The following is a 15,185-nucleotide window of genomic DNA, read 5'->3' as shown; positions in this document are numbered from 1 at the left end:
TCTGACCAGAAAACAGCTAGATTTGGTTTGGATTAGTTTGGAGCCTGTTCATTATGAATGACCTGAATGTCCAGTATTTTATGTGTAATTAGAATTAGTATAATTTGAATAAACTATAGGATGGATCCTAAAAAAATTTAATGCAGCTGTCAAAAGCCAGGGTAAAAAGATACATATTCAGCAAACCAGAGACATCACCTTGCCAACAAAGGTCCGTATAGTTAAAGCCATGGTTTTCCCAGTAGTGATGTATGGAAGTGAGAGTTGGACCATAAAGAAGGCTGATTGCCGAAGAATTGATGCTTTTGAATTATGGTGCTGGAGGAGACTCTTGAGAGTCCCATGGACTGCAAGAAGATCAAACCTATCCATTCTGAAGGAAATCAGCCCTAAGTGCTCACTGGAAGGACAGATCCTGAAGCTGAGACTTCAAAACTTTGGCCACCTCATGAGAAGAGAAGACTCCCTGGAAAAGACCTTGATGTTGGGAAAGATGGAGGGCACAAGGAGAAGGGGACGACAGAGGGCGAGATGGTTGAATAGTGTTCTCGAAGCTACCAGCATGAGTTTAACCAAACTACGGGAGGCAGTTGAAGACAGGAGTGCCTGGCGTGCTCTGGTCCAAGGGGTCACGAAGAGTCAGACACGACTGAACGACTAAACAACAACAAAACTATACAACAAAAGTGCCAGACACACCTCTGTAGGAAGTCAACACCATAGCTTAGGGGTTACCATAGAGAATGTTTAAATACAATAAAAGTCCATTAAAACCGCAAAACAAATAAGAGTTAAAACATAAATGCAAAGAATTAAAACAGGAGGTTCAAGACAGGAGATGAGGAGGAATGAGGGGAAACAAGGGGCTTCAAGAGCTGGCTTAATGCCAATACCAGTGAGACTTCTCATATTTGAGTAGGTTGCTGGGAAAAAGTCAAATTCCATGTTGGAGATCATTAGGAAAAAATATTTATTTTTAAGGCCAAATATCATAATGCCTTCATCACATCTATAGTGCACTTGGAATACTGTGCATAGTTCTGGTCAATGCCCCTCAGGAAAGGTACTGAAGAGATGGAAAATGTGCAGAAAAAGGCAGTAGCACACTTACCTCTATGAGCAAAAGTTTGTAATATTTAGGGCTTTTTAGCTGAGAAAAAAGGGAGTACCATGGTACCTCGGGTTACATATGCTTCAGGTTACATACACTTCAGGTTACAGAAATAGTGCTTCAGGTTAAGAACTTTGCTTCAGGATGAGAACAGAAATCGTGCTCCGGTGGCGTGGCAGCATCAGGAGGCCCCATTAGCTAAAGTGGTGCTTCAGGTTCAGAACAGTTTCAAGTTAAGAACGGACCTCTGGAACAAATTAAGTACAGTGGTGCCTCGCAAGACGAAAAGAATCCGTTCTGTGAGTCTCTTCGTCTAGCGGTTTTTTCGTCTTGCGAAGCAAGCCCATTGATGGATTAGCGGATTAGCGCTATTAGCGGCTTTTAGCGGCTTTTGGCGGCTTATCGGCTTAGCGGATAAGCGGCTTAGCGGCTTAGAAAAAGGGGGGGAGGGGAAAAAACCTGCAGGAACTCGCAAGACATTTTCGTCTTGCGAAGCAAGGCCATAGGAAATTCGTTTTGCGAAGCACCTCCAAAACGGAAAACTCTTTCATCTTGCGAGTTTTCCGTCTTGCGAGGCATTCATCTTGCGGGGCACCACTGTACTTAACCTGAGGTACCACTGTATAAAATTATGCCTAGTGTAGAGAAAGTAGTTAGGGAGATGTCTGTCTCTCACACATAACACTAGAAACTAAGGTCACTGAAGCAAAATGGTAGCAGATTTGGGATGAACAAGATGATGCACATCTTTACACAGCTCATAGTTAAACTATGGAATTCACTGCCACAGATGCTGTGATGACTACCAACCTGATCAACTTTAAAAACAGTTAGAAAAATTCATGGAGGATTAAGGTTATATTACCTCCAGTCTTCACGGGCCTCTGAATACCTGTTGTTGGAGATCATGGGGAGGTGACTCATGTCCTTCCAGTGGGCTTTGCAGAAGCATCTGGTTGGCCGCTGGGAGAACCTGTTGGACTAACATGGGCCTTTGGTCTGATCCAGCAAGCCTCTTTTCCTTTTTTTTGTGTTCTTTACTGTGAGTTAGAGGTAGTTCATTTGCTTGAGGAACTGAAGAGGACCGCCTAGCATTACCCGAAGCAGGAAGTACAGGAAGCAATGTCAAAGAGTGGCAATCAATTAGTCTGTAAGGTGTCAGAGGTCTCTTCATCTTTATAGTTGCCACTTAGTAGCGGTTCCCAAAGGGTTTATTTATGAAAGAGAGAAAAAACATTTCTTTTATACACACAATCCTTCTCTTTGTCTATTTAGCAGTCAGCATGTGCACCATAATTAATAGCAAGGTAAAATTTATCAGATAAAAAGAAGTTGCATATAAAACAATAAGTGAACCAGAGCAGCCTGGCTTTTGTAAGTACAGTTCATGTAATTGCAAGTGATTGTTAGAGAGTATGAGTGTCATTCCCAGACACAGCCAATTAATGGAGTCTATGCTTTCCTTTGTGAAACTCTTCTTGGAATCACAGTGTGAAAATCATACTTCTCAAAGGGCCAATGACAAACTGGTGATGTCGGCTTATTAATGCCGGCTGAGCGATAACATTAACATTTCGGAATCATTTGTTCCTTTATACTGGGAGTGTTTGTATTTACTACAGTAGCATGACTAAGCTAATGTTGATTCCAGAAATCACATGGAGAGATATTATGACAAAAGCTTGCATCCATCGTTGTGAAAAAATGGTCCTAGCAAACTTCCAATTCTTTATGTGTCATGTTAAATTTTCACCTCCCTTGTTTGCATTGTGAGGTGATTCTTACTCGAATATTATCGACTGAATCATTACCAGTGAACAGAGGACTTCAGATTGATTATAGTCTATTTACAGAGGAACATACGAAGCTGCCTTATATTGAGTTAGGCCATTGGTCCATCTAGCTCAGTATTGTCTATGCTGATTGGCAGAGGCTCTGCAGGATTTCAAGCAGAGGTTTCTGCCAGTCCTACCTGTAGATCATTGCTTTCCAAACTTTTTGTGTTGGTGACACACTTTTTAGTCATGCATCATTTCGCGACATGGTACTTCAGTTTTACTAGCAAACCGGAGGTTAAACTAACCCTTTTCCAGCCCCATGAGGAATGTGGGGGGCGTTTGCGTGAAACATTTACACACTCCAGCCAACACATGTGTTGTGACACACAGTTTGAAAAGCTCTGTGGTAGATGCTGGGGGTTAAATACGGGACTTTCTGTATGCAGACCAGCTGGGCTGTAAATTCTTTGCTTAATTTACTTCTAGCAGTTAAGCAAGCTTTCTGACTCACATTCTGAAGGAGAATAGTATAACTAACCATTCATACCACCTGTGGTGGGTAGCTTCATTAAAATATTGGGTCACTGTGCCATAGCTGTGGAAAAGGCAAAATTCATATTGGGGATCGTTAGGAAAGGGTCTGAAAATAAAATGCCAATATCACAATGTCATCACAATATCACAATGTCATCACAGCACAATCTATGCTGTGACTTACACTTGGAATACCGTGTACCATTCTGGTCTCCACACTTCAGAAAGGTTATTGTAGAGCTTGGAAAGGTGAAGAAAGGGGGGGGGGAATCACCATTACTTAGGAAGCAGATTTTTAATTTTTAATATAAATGGTTCTTTAAAATGCATATTGCAAACACATTCCTAAGAGAGGTCTTCCTTCCTGTATGGCAGAGAAATAAGACTGGTTCTACTACGATGGTGCCTTCTTTGGCAAATGCCTGCTTAATGTAAAGATGAAATTTGTACACTGCCCTGGAATCTTTTGGGAAAGGGTGATTGAAAATATTTTATTTTATTAAAAATATTTATTAATCACAAACTAAAGCATGTTTTCTTATTTATAATAATTATTTTTCTCATATGCAATTTTGTACAAATTTAATCAATTAATTGATAATATGATTAACCCGTCTTAAGATTTATTTAACAGATTGACAGCCCTAAATGGAACTTACTAAAGGCTTCTCCAGATAAATAAAGGTTGTTATTTTTTAAATTACAACGTCATCAAACAAATTATGCATGAAACATCTGATTTCAAACTAGCTTATACCCTTTTACAATAAACAGTTCCTTAGAAGAGTTATTTTTAAAAATGAAAACTGTTATATATATATATATAGCACATGCATGCTTTAGGATAGTGCTTGTGAATTATTTGCAACAAAAAATGTTATGCTTAAAATATTTATTAAGCCCCTGAAGCAATAGCTTCTTTGAGGCAGCAAGTTTGTTAATTTAAATAGGCCTCATCTTCTGCAAAAAGAGGAATTTGGTGTGAAAACTCTCTTTAAGAAGTGTTTCCATGTTATCGCCTACACAACTGTGTCAACAATTCCACCAGCTGGCACCATTTGGCTTTTTATTTACATTTGTCCTGGGTTAACCAAGGTCAGGGGTTCCCAAACTGTGGTCAGCAGGCTTCACTCAGGTGGTCCTAAGCAGATCTGTAAAAAATACAATTAAAATCATACATCTAGCACAGCACATTACAATTGCTACCAAAGGCAGAAGAATTAGTAAGTGGTCCACCAAGACCCTCAGCAATTTTCAAGAGGTCCATTGGGAACGAAAGTTCAGGCATCACTCATCTAGGGGATTCTGATATTAAATATTCATATTCTGAGGAATATTATTAATATTATGCGGATTCCAAGTATTAATTTCTACCATGTTTGGGGCAGGACACCTGGATCTGATATTTTGCACTGATTTAAAATAATCCCAATAGGTAGAACAGGTAAAGGACCCCTGGATGGTTAGGTCCAGTCAAAGGTGACTATGGGTTTGTGGCACTCATTTCACTTTCAGGCCAAGGAAGCCGGCGTTTGTCCACAGACAGCTTTCCGGGTTATGTGGCCAGCAGGACTAAACTGCTTCTGGCGCAACAGAACACTGTGACAGAAACCAGAGCGCACAGAAATACCATTTACCTTCCCACCACAGTGGAACCTATTTATCTGCTTGCACTGAAGTGCTTTCAAACTGCTAGGTTGGCAGGAGTTGGGACTGAGCAACGGGAGCTCACCCCATCGTGGGGATTCGAACTGCCAACCTTCTGATTGGCAAGTCCAAGAGGCTCAGTGGTTTAGACCACAGTGCCACCCGTGTTCCTATATAATCCCAATATAAGTGGTATGAAAATGACAGAAATGACATAGTTAGATAATTACTCTTTGAAGGTTAATATATGCCCCTAGTGATCTGCTTGGTTCTTCTCCAGAAGACTTATATATGGTGACATTAGGGAGAATTCTTTGAAGGTTTCAAAGAATTCTGGGTTTCAACCCCAGTCCAACTAACGCATATTGCAAGATCTGGTTCCCCCTTTTGCTGGCAGGGTTGTAAGGTACAGCCTGGAAAATGGGAAAGGAAGTGTTGTTTTCCTTTTCCTCACCTAAAACCTACTTGTCGAGGCAGAAAATTTTAAACCTCATAAGATACTAAGGTGTTAGCAGTTCAAACAATTCTCTTTCAATCCCACTCCCCTATGCCCCCCACCCAGTCCATGACATTCCACAGGTCTCAGAAGCTCACAGGTCAGGTCATTTGGGACATTTAAAAATATTTTTCTTTTTACTTTAAAAACTAATATACTTCTGCATACCAGGGGAATTCTCCTGAGTATGAAGAAACCACTATCTTATTTCTGTTTCATTTTCAAACTATTAGGTACTGGGCCACCCAGGTTTGACATCACAGGAAATTAGATTCTAATAACTATAAAATACTACTGATACATGTCAAGTGGTCACACACATCTTGTACACAATACATCGACCCATTAGATGGTTTGTAACAGAAGCGATTCAGTATATAGAATCCACCAACTGGCCAGAAGCAGAGGTTTTCCTGAGGAATAAGTAAATATGGTGTGAAACATGGAATGAGAGTTTGTCACTAAATGACACCTCTTTGTTCCAGACCCTTTCCTAGCTGGAATTTGTTTTTTTATTGTTTAGCCATTACAAAAACCTTAGAAAAACATTTATTAAAATAATATCAAGCAATGAACTACATTAAGATGCTTGTGTAAAAAAATGCTCCATAAAGGTAAAGGTAAAGGGACCCCTGACCATTAGGTCCAGTCGTGACCAACTCTGGGGTTGTGGCGCTCATCTTGCTTTATTGGCTGAGGGAGTCGGCGTACAGCTTCCGGGTCATGTGGCCAGCATGACTAAGCCACTTCTAGCGAACCAGAGCAGCGCACGGAAATGCCGTTTACCTTCCCACCGGAGTGGTACCTATTTATCTACTTGCACTTTGACATGCTTTCGAACTGCTAGGTTGGCAGGAACAGGGACTGAGCAACGGGAGCTCACCCCGTCGCAGGGATTCGAACCGCCGACCTTCTGATCGGCAAGCCCGAGGCTCTGTGGTTTAACCCACAGCAATGAACTACATTAAGATAAACTGCTTGTGTAAAAAATGCTGCATATATTTGCATAAAGTTAGAAGGAAAGCCCCATTGCACCACCCAGCCCCTCTCCCAAGTTTGCCCTCCCATCACGGGGGCAGCAGCAGGGTGTTTTGTCTTGGGTGCTTAAACGCCTTGAGTCACCCCTGTCTATTAACTTCTGTGAGTCTGCCAGCATTGGATACAACTCAAAGAAACCTGTGGCCCTGCAGAGGTTGTCAGAGTCCAGCATGACAATGGTCAGGGAAGAAAGAAGTTGTAGTCTAGCAACATCTGGTCTTTTGTTTTTGTTTTGCTTTGGTTCTTGTCTGTTTTTTGTAAGTCTTGGTGGTTTTAAATTTGGAGGTTTAAGTACATTATGTTGGTATGGGAAACTGTCGTGTGATGGGCCAATGGCCATAATAAAGATCAATACAATACAAAAAACATCTGGAGGGCCACAGGTTGTTGTTGTTGTTGTTGTTATTTGAATTTATATACCACCCGGGGGTCTCAGGGTGGTTTGCAGAATAAAATCAAGATATAAAACCACAAAATACTTAATAAAAATAAAAACAGCAACCTAATACCCCACCCCCAATAAAACACATTTTAAAAGAGCATATATGTAAATCGGATCAACCAAAGGCCTGGTTAAAAAGGGATGTTTTTGTCTGGCACCTAAAAGTGTATAATGAAGGCGCCAGGCGAACTTCCCTGGGGAGAGCATTCCACAGATGGGGAGCCACTGCAGAAAAGGCCTGTTCTCGTGTTGCCACCCTCCGGACCTCTCGAGGAAGAGGCACACAAAGAAGGGCCTCAGAAGGTGATCTCGGGGTCCGGGTAGGTTCATATGGAAAGAGGCGGTCCTTGAGGTATTGCGGTCCTGAGCTGTTTAAGGCTTTATAGATCAAAACAGGTTCCCCACTTCTGCTTTAAAGGAAATAACTCACTAAATACCTGCATTTCTGGATCTGAAGGTGGCTTGCAGAAAGGCACTCCTGCTCGCACAAGGCAACCTTCTTGAATTCTAGCAATCCCTTCTCCTGCTGCAGCCAACTCTCCCTGCCCCAATTCCTTTATTCCAATTAATACGTTTTTTGTCAGAGGACATTCTGGTATGCCCCTATTCCGATGCTTTGGACTAAAGATGTTTTAGTGCCCTCCAGATGTTTGGAACTACAGGGCTGGTGGTGGCTGCTCTCTACGGATTGGTAGCCTTGAGCAGCTCTGTTCAGCGCCTGCTCAAAACTCCAGTGATGTTGATTCCCTATCTAATTTCTACCATTTGCCTCTAGCCTTCCTCCCTAGAGCTTCAGGATCACTTTGATGCTCTCAGCTTCTGGACATTTGCCAGCCTAGTTTACAACATAGGTATGCATGGTATTGAGATTGCATTTGTTGCTTTTATCAATTATCTTCCCGCAGAAATTGATGGAGGCAACTGTACCTTATTGATCCTGTTCCATCTTCCAGCAGCATTTGTTGTCATTGATCAGGAGTTGTTGATGACATGAGACATAGTTCATATTTATGGGATCACTCTGAAGTGGTTCTACCTGTTTCATGCTTAAAGATTTTAAAAGGTTATGATAGGTATTTCCTTATTGTTGTCTCTGGGGTTTCCTTATGGCAGCTGCAGCACTTTATCTACTCAATATTATATGAATATAATACAATATTTTAGCATTATATTATAATTATATTATATTATATTATATTATATTATAATATAATATTATATAATATTATATTATATTATATTATATTATTATATTATATTATACAGTGGTACCTCAGGTTAAGTACTTAATTTGTTCCGGAGGTCCGTACTTAACCTGAAACTGTTCTTAACCTGAAGCACCACTTTAGCCAATGGGGCCTCCCGCTGCTGCTGCTGCACCGCCGGAGCACGATTTCTGTTCTCATCCTGAAGCAAAGTTCTTAACCTGAGGTACTATTTCTGGGTTAGCGGAGTCTGTAACCTGAAGCGTATGTAACTTGAAGCGTATGTAACCCGAGGTACCACTGTATTATATTTATTATATTATATTTTAGCATTTTATCTACTCAATATTATATGAATGAGTGGAATACTAGAATTCTTATTTAAATAGAGGGCAAATCCAATTTCCTAGGAATACATATACTAGGTACTTATGACATCACCTGGATTATACTAAAAAGGACATGTAAAACATATTCTAGAAAGACCTATATAGTAGGTACTTTGGGGAGCTACTGTAGTATTAAGACTGTGATATACGAACTGGTTTAAATCCTGCCCTAACCCTGCTAATTAAGTAGCTGTTGTCTCTCAGGCCTTTTCACCCAGAGATGGTAATACTAAAGTACACAAGGCCATAAAGGTTATTGAGATAATGAATGTGAAACTGGTCTGGAAGGCTAGCGCAAACCATGGTTTCCCAGTTTGGGTGGAATGGCAAATTATGGTTTGCCACAAACCATGAAATAACCCATTAAAGATGCAAGTCTATGCCCACTTACCTGAGGAAATTCCCAGTGAACAAAATAGGACTTCATTCCAATTAAACACGTAAAAGATCAGGATGTAAGCAGAATGCACAATAGAAGGTGGAGCAAGCAGAGAAGAACAGAACATTTAGCACTAAAATATGGTGTATTCATGCCATTTATTAAATTTATGTGACCACCTTTAAAAAAATAGTCTCCGGATGGCTTACAAACAAGACAATATTAATCACTGAAAGACAGAAAAAAACTTTCCCTTATAACAGAGACAGTATAACCAGTTTAAAACTCATATTAAAAGCACACTAAGCCACAGGCTTGTCATGGACCCCTTAACCTAGCCTACTGCACTCAAGTACACATGGGGACATTATCCTGTTGCCTGGATTGAAGTAAGATTCAACTTCTGGTCCAGTCTCTACATGGAAGGTGCTGGGATCTTGTCCTTTGCCTCAGGCGGCAAAATGTCTTGGGCAATTTTGAGCTTAGTTCACTTTCCAAAATGTGACAAGTCATTATTGATTGAATGACTAACATCAACAAGTGAATCACCAAATGCAGTCGTCATGGAGAGCCAGCACCACAAATGAAAAAAGCGGGGCTGAGGCATGAGGAATCAAAAAGCGATTAGGTGGCACTGTCTCTCAAGCCATTCATTCGCTAACCATTCACCAGCATTTGACTGCAGGAGGACAACAGTTGAGGCTGCTGACATTGTGACTATCGTTATCAAAATTAGTTAAACACTTGTTCAGCAGGCTGCATCCTCTTGTCACTGATTGAGATTTTTCCTGCTGTCATTCATGCTCTGATAACATCTCATGTAGATTACTTGCAATAGCAACAAAGAGTTTTGTGTCACCTTAAAGACCATCAATTTTTGTTATGCTATAAGGTTTCACAGACTACATTCCACTTTAGTTGGACGAACCACAGTTGACTTGTCCTTTCATGCCTGGATGCAGTGATATTTTTTTTGCCACAATAAATGAGCTTAATTTTTATTTTTCTGAGCTTCTACAAAAAGATGGGCAGTGCTAAAAAAATCTTGCCTCTTGACCCTAAAGATTTACCAGACATAAGATGGGAGGCTCTTGCCAAAGCTACTGCAGCTATTATTGGAAGTTATGCTTACATTGTTGAAGCCCTGGGTTGTATTTACTGTGATGAAACTAAAAAAGGTGATAATAGACAACAGGCTAAAATTTTCTTTAGAAAATGGAAGAATTTGAATTCATTTCCATGCTTCATCTTTGGACACATTTGCTAGAACAATTTCATAAAGTTAGCAAGACACTCCAAACTTCACAAATTTCATTTGAGCGCATGTGCAAATATTTACAGTTCACTGTTACAGTTTGTATCAAACACTCGGGCTAATTTTGATGAAATTTAACAGCAAGCCAAATTTACTCTACCGGATGTAGGGTACAAAACTGTCAAAAGAATACAAAGAATAAAAAAATAATAATGATGGGACAGCACCCAAAACCTTGGACGAACTTTCTGAAAGAGACAAGTTTAGGGGAAATTCATTTATCCCTGTCATGGATGCTCTTGAAGCCAACCTAGACAGAGGAGCAACAGTGTACAGGAGTATAGCTGGCAATTTTTCACTTTTGGTGAACCTGCAAGCAACCAGAGAAGAGATTCACAATGACGTTGAGATGCTGATGTATCCATAGGATGTTGACCCCTAGTCTAGTTGATGAATTCTTGCACTTCCACCTGTACGTCAAACAAGCTCACCCTGAAAAAGCAAATTTCAGCCACCTAGATATGTATCAAATAATATTCCAGGAGAATATTTGGACAGCTGTTCCAAATGTGGAAACAATTATCAGATTGCTCCTGTGTTTAATGGTTACAAACGGGTCGTGGCAAAAGATAATTTTATAGACTAAAAAGGATCAAGAATGCTGTACAGTCAACAATGTGCTAGGATTGGTCGTGTGATCTAAGCATTTCATGCATAGAAAATGATAAAACTGTGACTTACTGATTTTAATGATACAATTGATAAGTTTGCATCCAAAAGAGGTCAAAAGAAATTGCTCTGACATTCTATATAGTGTAATTCTATAACATAGCTATGATTCCCCTATGAATGTTCTGTGTGGATATCTTCATTAATTCCATACTTTTGTAACCTTATTTAAGGTTATAAATTTATAAACAATCTTTTTATCAATGCTAAAATTTCTGCAATGCTCTACTTTGATTGAGTAGAGAAAGAAGAGAACGAGGTTCTGTTTCTCGTGATCATATGCTATTAAGTTTGGGCCTCCCAGGTTCTCCTAGCCCAGGGCTTCCAATTGCTTTAAACCTGGGAGCTCTAGGTAGCAAAATGTAGTATTCTGTTACTTTCTTTTCTGGGTCTCCTGTGTATCAGTGAGTAGAACTAGGGTTGACATATTTCAAACAGTGACAATCTGGACAGAAAAGTTGTTGAACTTTTTTTAGTTTTGCCCAAAGTTGTTGAGGGTTGGTGGGTTTTTTTTGGCAAAATCACAAAAAATGCCATTTCTGAGCTATTTTTAATGGAAATTTGGCAAAAATGGCACTGCCAACATGGGCTGCCATACGTCTGGACATCTGTTGCTGACTGCACTATTCTAGATTTGTCTGGGAAATTCCAGATGTATGGCAACCCTAATAGAGCACCTTTTTACTAGCTATGGCTGGTGCAACAGCTGCAGCCATTCCTGGACGGAGGAGGTAGCTAAGCCAAAGTGGTTCAGGCATTGGTAACACTCAATCACATTATCACAAAGCAATCTGTGTAGGGCTACCCTGAAAGCTGGTCTGGAAGCTGCAGCTGGTGCAAAAGGCAGCAGCCCAGCTATTTACCAAAGCTGGTTACTGATAGCATGGCGGCATCATTGCTGAAAAACCAGCACACACTTAATATGTTAGTGTTAGTTTATACATTCCTAAGCAAGTTGGGACCAGCTTACCAGAAGGGCCTCCTTTCTCCATATGTTTCAGCCCGTTACTTGAGATCTGCTGGAGAAGGATTGCTGACTTTCCTTTAGTGGTTCTCAACCTGTGGATCCCCAGATGTTGGACTACAACTCTCATCATCCCTGAGCTCTGGCCTTGCTAGCTAGGGGTATGGGAGTTGTAGTCCCAAAACATCTGGGGACCCACAGGTTGAGAAAGGCTGCGTGAGTTTAGAACATCTGTCTGGTGGCCACAGAGAACAGGGCACTCAGCGCAATAACACCTATATTGTGGAATCCGTTGCCCTTGTATACTGGGCAGGCATCCTTTGCATCTAGTTTTAGAAACCAGCTTAAAACATGTTTTTTTCTATCATCCCCATCAATTTACTATGGTCAACAGACCAGAAATAAGACCAAAAATAAAACCATACAATGCAACATAGTTTTAAGTACAGGGCAAAATACAAAATGAGGTATAATACAAATGTCATCAGCTCAGATATATGTATAAACAAGATGACCAATGAACTAAGGAGCACTCCAAAAAATTTAATGTGTTTGCCTCCTCGATTGCTTTTGGGGCAGATATGGTGGGGTTTGTGCTCATAATGACCAGGGTGTGAAATCCATGGAACATGCTCTTTGATTTTGTAATTTTTACACTGGAGCGTGTCAGAAAATGATACCCAAACTACCAGGAAGGTTAGCTCAATGTTACAATAAAATACTTGCTGGGAGATAAAATCCCATTGGTAGTGGCCACATTTTTTATCAGTGGCTTTGAGAACAAGGAGGTCATCAACCATCAGAAGGCAAACACATTAAATCAGTCCAGAGTAAAAGCCCTTTGATATTTAACTACCTACAACATAATTCAAATTATTCGTAAAACAAGCTACTAGCTGAAAAGTATCATCATAAGAAATACCTGAGGAACAAGATGAGCAGGTTGCATATATGCAAGTCAAAAGGTCCTGAAAATAAACAGACCACACATGGTTTTTGCTTTACCAAAGCTAATGCAGAGGCAAATCCCAAATGGATAAGGAATGAGGGTTACAGCCCAATGCAACAAATAAAACTTATTTATTTACATATGCATTTATTTATGTATTTACTTATTTATTTACAAGCCACAGGGCAAATAGATATTAAAAATACTTAATACATAAAATAATACAATTGTTAAAGTACACAACAAATCGCTTAAAAAAACCCCTACTAACAGAAGCATCAGCAGTCAGGGCTTTCCTTCTTCAGGCAGGTCTCTCTTCATCTCCTTCTGTTTCATCACCTGATGAAAAAGATTTTTGTTAACTAGCCAGTTAACACAATAAAGAAATGGAACTCACTTATACAGAATACAGTAAGTTAAAAATTGTAATTGCTAACTATACTGTACCCTTTTTTCTTTATCTTTTCTCCACTGTTTTAAATACTCCCCCCCCCCACTATTTATGGGTTGTATTTAAATTTAACAAACAAATAAATAAGAAACAGGAGGCAGCTCTATGTACAAGGACCCCCCCACACACACACATGAAAAGGCCCTTTCCTGGGTCCCAAACTTTGTGCCATATACATTTATTGCAACCACTGCAATAGCTATCATTAGGCACCAAAACAATCCTACAACTTTTTTTTTTATTTACACAAGCTTACCTTGTGACCCAGTTTTATATATATATATATATATATATATTAACTTTTGATTTTATATTGACTTTATGTATACCACACTGATTTGGGGTTGCTGTTTTCTTAGCGTTATTGAAATGTAGGGATAGGTAAGTAAATAAAGCCAACCTTCAGGTTGTAATGCTCTTGAAATGCTATGAAAACTAGAATTCTAGCTGCAATATAGGCAACTAAATATGTTTTTTTACACTTTCAGTTGTAAATATGTTTTCAGGTATTTTTATAGATGTATTATGTAACCACTACATGTGCATAGTTATATGTTTGCAACTATTGTTGCATGTATATGTATGCAAAGTCACCCCTCCTTACACTTATGTAATTGCTTGTCCTTATAACTATAGTTGTGTTTACATCCAGATGAAAATACCCATATTACACTGAATAGGAATGCCTTAACAACTCTTTGTATCATGATTTGATTGCCTAACATTGGGCAGAAACCTGTTAATAGGTGTAGACAAAAATAGTCACTAAATCAGTGGTTCTCAAATCAATTCCTTAGGCTCTTGGTGGCTTTCTGCCTGTTGTAGCAATTGTAATGTAATGAGCTAGATCAAGGGTCAGCAAACTTTTGCAGCAGGGGGCCAGTCCACTGTCCCTCAGATCTTGTGGGGGGGCCGGACTATATTTTGAAGGGGGGGGGATGAATGAATTCCTATGCCCCACAAATAACCCAGAGATGCATTTTAAATAAAAGCACACATTCTACTCTTGTAAAAACACCAGGCAAGCCCCACAAATAACCTAGAGATGCATTTTTAATACAGTGGTACCTCGGGTTAAGTACTTAATTCGTTCCGGAGGTCTGTTCTTAACCTGAAACTGTTCTTAACCTGAAGCACCACTTTAGCTAATGGGGCCTCCCGCTGCCGCCGCGCTGCTGAAGCACGATTTCTGTTCTCATCCTGAGGTAAAGTTCTTAACCCGAGGTACTATTTCTGGGTTAGCGGAGTCTATAACCTGAAGCGTCTGTAACCTGAAGCGTATGTAACCCGAGGTACCACTGTAAAAGGGCACAGTCTACTCATGTAAAAACACACTGATTCCTGGACCATCCGCGGGCCGGATTTAGGAGGTGATTGGGCCCCCAGGCCTTAGTTTGCCTACCCATGAACTAGATAGTATTATTTTTATTGTATTTTTATTGCTTCTTTCGGGCTGCCATATTTCAAACAGTGAAAATCCAGAGAGAAAACTTGAGCTTTGCCTCTGACTACAGAATGACATATGGCAACCCTATCTTGACTTCTTCTTTTGTATTTTATTGTAGTACAATTTGAATTCCGTAGAATACTATAGAATTCAAATTGGAAGTGTTCTTCACAGACATGCAATGGTTTGTAGACCACTGGTGCTCCACAGGCTATAGTATGAGAACCCCTGTACTAGGGCTGCCATATTCCCAAAAGTTAAAATCCGGTTTCCCCGGACATTCCACTGATTCAGCAAAAATCCACCCAGATGCCATTTTTCTGAGCGATTCCCGGATGTGTCCAGGAAAACCCAGATGTATGGCAGCCCTA

General features: G+C 40.0%; 1 long non-coding RNA gene across 1 annotated transcript; it reads right to left on the bottom strand.

Moving 5' to 3' along the window:
- Nucleotides 1–9,158: 9,158 nt before the first annotated feature.
- LOC128408294 (uncharacterized) lies at nt 9,159–13,645 on the bottom strand. The gene is made up of 3 exons (XR_008329024.1): nt 13,188–13,645; nt 12,890–12,935; nt 9,159–10,644 (listed from the first exon to the last, which is right to left on the bottom strand). It is a non-coding gene; the product is annotated as an uncharacterized LOC128408294 (long non-coding RNA).
- Nucleotides 13,646–15,185: the final 1,540 nt, after the last annotated feature.

The sequence above is a fragment of the Podarcis raffonei genome, chromosome 2 (assembly GCF_027172205.1).
Source record: "Podarcis raffonei isolate rPodRaf1 chromosome 2, rPodRaf1.pri, whole genome shotgun sequence".
Classification (NCBI taxonomy): Eukaryota; Metazoa; Chordata; class Lepidosauria; order Squamata; family Lacertidae; genus Podarcis; species Podarcis raffonei.
Note: the sequence above shows the minus strand (reverse complement) of the source record. Positions and strands in the feature narration are given on the sequence as shown.